A 6708-nucleotide genomic window follows, 5' to 3' on the forward strand; every position below is an offset into this window, starting at 1 on the left:
TCCGGACTTTCCCCAGCTAAGGGGCTGGTGTGCCCCTGGAACTGGTTTAAGCCGGCATATGCACAGTGAGCACCGGGGTGCCACTTGCAGTCACCTTCCTCTCAGCCCTGCCTACCTGGGATACACAAAACCCTGTCTGGGATGGTGCTAGCACCGCCCCTGACAGGAAACCCTTTGTCCAAGCTCTCCTCGCTGGAAGGACTCCCAGCAGCAGGAGGTGAGACTTGTGTCTGTGGTGGCAGCATCCATTTTGTGGAGCTGAGGCTGTGTTAAGCTTTATTCGGGGTTCACAGTTACATACATGTCGTGTCCCTCTAGAACGGTGGAATGCTAACCCCGTCACCAGAATTGGCGAGGGGTTAGTATTCCAATTCGTATGACACCTTACTCGACATGTTTTGATAAAGCGATACCAAAGTTGGCAAATAACCGCGAGGATTATAAGGCACTTAAGAGTATATGGTACGCGTTATCATGGAACAGCTATTAGGACTTGGTTCCGCAAGCTGCAAACGGGCTCAGCTCATGCCAGAGCACCATCTCACATAATTCCAAGCTCTCTGCCTTCAGGATTGATAAGGCCTGCCATAGGAGTGACTGATAGGAATACATGTGTCTATTTTAGGGTTAGATATAGGAATACCGTATCTAAAGCAAAGGGTGATTACACCACCTTGCCCCAGCTGTCGTGCAGCCAGTTGTGTCAGATTTGGATGGCCAGCCAGGGGTGGCATAATACATGCTGTAGCCCCTGGTAGGCCCTGGGTACACCTATGCCCTGGGTACCTAAGGTACTCTGTACAGGGACTGATAAGGTGACTCAGTATCCAATTTAGATATGTACCTAAGGTACATGGAATCCATTTTACAGAGAGAGCAGTAGGCCTGGGGCCCTGAATAGCAGGGTCCCAGGTCAACTAAGTCGGAAAACCAGCAAAACACCAGGCAAAAAGTTAGGGGTAACCATAGTCAGATATCCACCTTCCTACAGTACCTTGCAAGGAAAACAAGTAAGTAGCACAATATACACAGTGGTTACCGGAGGGTGGTGGGGGCGGAGGGACACCAAACCATATACTAAAATAGTGGTATGCGAACCACGACCCAAGTCAAGACTATACCCAGAAGACGGAGAAGTGCTGGGGACCAAACGAACAACCTGAGGTAAGTAACCAGAAACCACACGGAGGCCGTGTACAGAGAGGAAACACAACTGTGTGCTCAATTCAAGTCAATGGGTAAGTCGCGGTTGCAATTTTAAAGAAGAAGGACCCTTCTCTATGGACCCTGAGGAAATCTTGTGGAAGACAGAAGGTTGGAGAGACACTCCACTGGTGGATACCCTAGGAACAAGGATACCTACACCAGGGAAGCCGGGTGCATAGATGCATAACAGCGTTGGAAACGACTGCCAAACTCAATGGAGGACTTCAGGAAGATGCCGCTGGCGAAGAAGGTGAAAGTGTCCGGAGGAACCCAAAGGTGGATTCATGATGAGCAGTACCTGCAATCAGAAGGGACAGAGTCTATGCCACCCAAGTGGCACAGAAGACAGATGCCCATCGATGTCGGGTGTTGCAGGAGAGGTGAAGGGGATGTTGGAGCTGCAGCTTTGGGGACCAGGTAACAGTATGGAAGACCAGGAGCCATTCACGAGCTGTCCCACATCGAATGTTGAGAGTTGAGGGGTCGGTGTCCATCAGGAACACCAACAAGCCTTGGTAACTGCAAACAACATGGCAAGTGAAAAAGGTGCAGTGTCGGGACTAGCAAGGTCCAAGTGACTCACCTCAAGCAGGGGAGTCAGAGTAGGCCCAAGCAATTAGGGAAGCACACTGAAGCAAAAGAAAACCCTAGAGAGTACCCACAGGCCGGAGGCACTGGAGTCGCAAGAGGACCTTGAGCAGCTTACCAAAGATACAGGCCCACGATGCACGAGATGCAGTGAGAATGAAGATTGTGGTCACAGGAGATGCTTGAGGATGGGGCTACTTATAGCCTAAAGATCTTTGAGGAAGAAAGCCAACAAGCCTTTGCAACAGCAAGTCGACACGGTGCACAGGGGTTTGGTTCCTGCGGTTCTGACTAGGGATACTGACCTCAAATTCGGTGAGAAGACAGTGCAGGCCTCCAGGGAGTTGTAGAACCACCACGTCTATTGCTGAGACTCTCTGTGTCCATTGGAGCCCAGGAGCAGCAGACCAGTCACCTTGGTTGCGGTGCCTGCAGATGCAGGGAATTGACTCCTTCGCTTCAAGATAGATTCCTTCAGATGTCTTGGAACCACACTGGCCTTGGAAGAAAACTGTATGGAGCACTGGCACAGACGTTGCAGCGGATGAGCAGGACAACAAGACCAGGAGCAGCAAGAGTCCTCCTAGTTACAGTCTCAGTGCCCAAAGCAAAGTCCAGCAAAGTCCAGAGGGCCCAGATGGTCGAAGATGATGTGGTATCTTGATATGAATTTTGTGCCACAACTAATCGAGGGACCCACCCAGAGGTAACCCCTTGAATACCCTGAGAGGTTTGGGACGATTCATGGGTCCCTTCCAGAGGAGTAGTACATAGGAAAATGGTCCCAGTAAACAATATATGAATGCACACATTATAACAATCAAAACAATTATTCAAGCACACATTGTCATGGTTTATTCACAGTGTTATTTTATCACACTGAGCGTATGCGTTATTTATAGTTTTATTCAATTCTTTTTCAAATAGTGCTCCTGATGCAGGAAGGGGAAAAGGGGGAGTGATGTGTTTGAGTGAGGATAAAGGATGGGTAAGGACTGCAAATCACACACATATATTATTAATACAAAAACTGGCTTATACACTATACGCATGAGCTTTTCAGCTTTCTCATACCCGAATGCTGTTGAAAATCCCCACTGACCACGGGTTGGGCTTAATGTTCTCCGCTATGTTGGATGGTGAAGGTGTCAGTCAGTCTAGTTTTCTTTTTAAATTTGGCAATCCGAAGTTTAAAAAAAAAATCAAACTGAAGGTCCTACAAGGTCTTGCAAAAATGTGGGCGGATGTAACAAAATCTATAAAACAGGGGTATTTTTGTGACAAAACACCGCTATGGGGGTTACCTGAAAGTCCAGATTGGCTAGGAGATAGCTTAGCGGTACCCTTGAGAGAGGCAGGCATGGAAGTTTGGGGAGACCTATTTTTTGATGGGGACTTACTTTCATGGGAACATCTTCGAACCAAGATCGGCCCCAACCTTTCAAGGTTTAAATACCTGCAAATGGCCAGTTGGAGTCAAGCATATAAATCTTTACCCCATAGAGGGAATAAACCTGTTCTTGGTGGCTAGAGCCTCCTAATTACCAATCTAGTGAATAGCGGACCAGCTAAAAAAGAGATCTCCTATTATTCTATTAAAATTATTTATACAGCGCACTATCACCATCGGTTTCTTGGCGCTCTTGATAAAGATTGCGGTGATCCAGGAAGGGGATTAGTCATATGCCGCTTGAAAGAGCAGAGTTTTTAGGAGAGTACGAAAGCTATCGTACTTTGGACAGAGACGAAGAGAGAGGGGTAGGGAGTTCCAGGTGGCGGGAGCCAGGACAGAGAAGCTCAGGCCACCGTGCCTTTTTCTTTTAAATCTGGGGACCTCAAGGAGATTCAAAGATGTCCCAATAGTATAAACTTATACTTGAGGAAACGGATGGGACTTTAGCTTACCTGACTCGTTGTCGGGCTCTTCAATTATCGGCCACAATTTGCAAGAACTTTGGGCTGCTTCTTTTGAGCTTTTATGGAACATTGTGCAGCCGTCTTGGCTACGTAGAAACCATCTTTATACCCTGCACAGGGCCTATTATTCTCCACTTAGATTATCTAAATTCACAGAAGGTATTTCAGTTTTATGCGCTAAGTGTGGGCTTATGGCCGCGTCAGATCCCCATATGTTTTTCAAGTGTCCCCGATTAGACTCTTTTTGGGAAGCGATTAGTGACATTCTAACAACATCTTTGGGGGTTCAGGTTACCATAAATTTGCCTCTGGTGATATTTGGGATCCTAGATGGAGTTCAGAGTTTAGCTAAGAGTTTGGTGTTCTACGCAGTGCTGCTTGCAAGAAGGTAGATATGCAGAAAATGGAAAGACCCTTTTACCTCCCTCCTTCAGTGACTGGCAAGCCTCCCTCTTGCAGACCTCTCGTATGGACCTGGCTAGGTCTGGTAACCAGAGTAAAAGGGCCTTTTGGTATTTGTTATCATGGATGCAATGAATTGCCCAGGGTTTTTTTTTTCCCCGGGTCCGATGATTACACTACTATGGTGTCCCTTTGCCTACACCATCTGCTCAGCTGCTGCCCGGTCCTAGCCCGGCCCGTGCTGGCTGTCATTCCGACCTAGGTTACCGTTGTTTAGGTAATCGGTTGGTCTTTGCCTTTCGTTGGAGCCCGAAACAGCTGAGGGATGTCTGGCCCCCACTTTGTCCGCTTTTATCCCTGCCAGTTTTGATAAACTGAGACAGCTGTTTGATGGCTAATCCGTCTTGGCATTTAGATTCATGGTGGTTATGAGGACAAAAAAAAAAAAAACCTAGCCTATGTTTAAAACCCAACTCATTCTTGTTGTACACAGGTATTTAGTTAGCCATGATTATATACAATGTCACAGTGAGAAATTGCTGTTGATCAGGCTGGCTATAAATAAAGAAGTTGACAGTGATCCTACCTCTGAGAGAGAAGGAAAGGGGCTCGACCTCGGCGAATTGTGGCACAGACAAAACAGGAATCGGGCGCTGGACGAGGCGGGAGCTCCTGAAGTCGGGCGCCTGACTTTAAAATGGCGCCAGGCTGTGACACTATAAACCACAAAGCTCTCCACTGCGCCCCGGGCTCCAAACATCACGGAGACTGAAATAAGGATAACAAAAAAGAAATTAAGGAATAACATATAAAAATATATAATTATCAAATAATAAAAAAAAAGTGAGAGGAGAAACAGCTGGAGGCCTCCATCGATGTCCTCATTATTCAGGTCGGCGACTTGAAGAAATCCCTTGCTAGCTTCATCTACAAGCTTGAGAACGAGTTTGAGCACCTTCCCTGGCCGTCTGTGCTGTACAGCTTTGCTCTGCTTTCTGGACAGCTTACTTCTCTGAATAAGCTGCTGAAGAATGACAAGACTCCTCTGCTGATGATCCAGGTCATAATTAGGTGTGAGCGGGAAATCCGTTACGCTCGCGGATTTTGCGGATTTTTGGGAAATCCGCAATCCGCGAATTTTGCGGATTTCCCGCAAAATCCGCAAAAAAAAATCAGCGAACGTAACGGGTTCAAAAGTTGAACCCCCACTCATGCAACTATTTTACAATGGCGCCAGCTAGCTGCCAGCGCCGTTGTAAAATAGTTACAAAGTTAGCTTGCACAGGAACCACTAGATAAAACGAAGCAGGTGCTGCTTTATTTTATCTAAGTGCTTCCTGTGCAAGCTAACTTTGTAACTATTTTACAACGGCGCTGGCAGCTTGCTGGCGCCATTGTAAAATAGTTGCATGGCTGGGCACAGGTCTGCAGCTCACTCAAGGGACCCCTGCGCCCTTCGGGGCGATTGCATAGTAACACACACATGGTCGCTCGAACTAGTTGATGCTCAAATTCAGTGACTCATTCATTAGCCCAAAAACAATCGTGAGCGTCGTCGAGGCTGGACAGGTGTGCCTTCTTCCCAAATCTACAGTGGAAAATCAGCTGTGATGCTGGATAGGCTTTGCATCCTTGACTTTCACGAGCGCAATACCCGTGCTGTTCCTGTGACCAGGAGCTTCTTTCTCTTCATCTGCTGAACTGATCTTTCTCTGACCTTTTATTCACACAAGAGGCACATACCCTACTGGGCACATTGTGTTCGCACGGGTTTCTGCAAGTTCGCACGCGTTTTGTACAATTTCGCAATTTGCGAAATTGTACAAAACCCTCGCGAACTTGCAGAAACCCGTGCGAACATAAAAAAAAAAAATCCGCGCGGATTCGCGGATTTTGCGGATTTTCGCAATCCGCAAATTCACAAATCCGCAAATTCGCGGATTGCCAATCCGCAAAATCCGCTCATGCTTAGTCATAATCCCACTTATCCTGCCTCCAGCCTTCGATGAGGAGATCATGCGGTTGACGTAGGGACGTGTCCCTGTTTTCAGCCATGAGGTGGTTCCAGTCCACTCGAGGACCTTGCCAGACCCTGAGGTGGAAGAATAGGAGAAGCAACTGAGCACAGAGGCAGCTCGTCTCATCCCTGATTTGGCTGTGAAACAGATTCAGTGCCTTAATAAGATGTGCAGTAGTCTTCTGGAGAAGATCAGCAAAGAAGAACGGAAGTTGGAGAGTGGTGATATTCCTGTAGTAATGCGCCACATGGACAGGGAGTGACAGTCCGGAAGGATCCCTTGTTTGGTCTGTTGAAGAGCTGCCTCTCCGCCGGCTTTTCCTGGCGCCTTGACAGGGAGTGTCAGTCCTGAATGACCCCCTCTTTTGGTCCGATGAATAACCTCCTCTCCGCCTGCTTTCATTGACGGTGCTTTACAGGCCCGCTGTCCTCTGGGGAACTGATCTGATCTATGTTCAACTGTCCCTTTGAATGGTAGTCAGCCTTTCAGTGCCGACTTTCTTCATGATGCCTTCTTCTTCTTATGTCAAATTTCTCTTTCTTTGTCTAATTTGCATTTTATTAGTCTTGGTATCCCG

General features: G+C 47.4%; 1 pseudogene; it reads left to right on the top strand.

The window, feature by feature from the left end:
- The first annotated feature begins 4960 nt into the window (after positions 1–4960).
- Positions 4961–6393, top strand: LOC147747201 (mediator of RNA polymerase II transcription subunit 8 pseudogene; annotated as a pseudogene).
- Positions 6394–6708: the final 315 nt, after the last annotated feature.

The sequence above is a fragment of the Lissotriton vulgaris genome, chromosome 1_1 (assembly GCF_964263255.1).
Source record: "Lissotriton vulgaris chromosome 1_1, aLisVul1.2, whole genome shotgun sequence".
NCBI classification, from domain to species: domain Eukaryota; kingdom Metazoa; phylum Chordata; class Amphibia; order Caudata; family Salamandridae; genus Lissotriton; species Lissotriton vulgaris.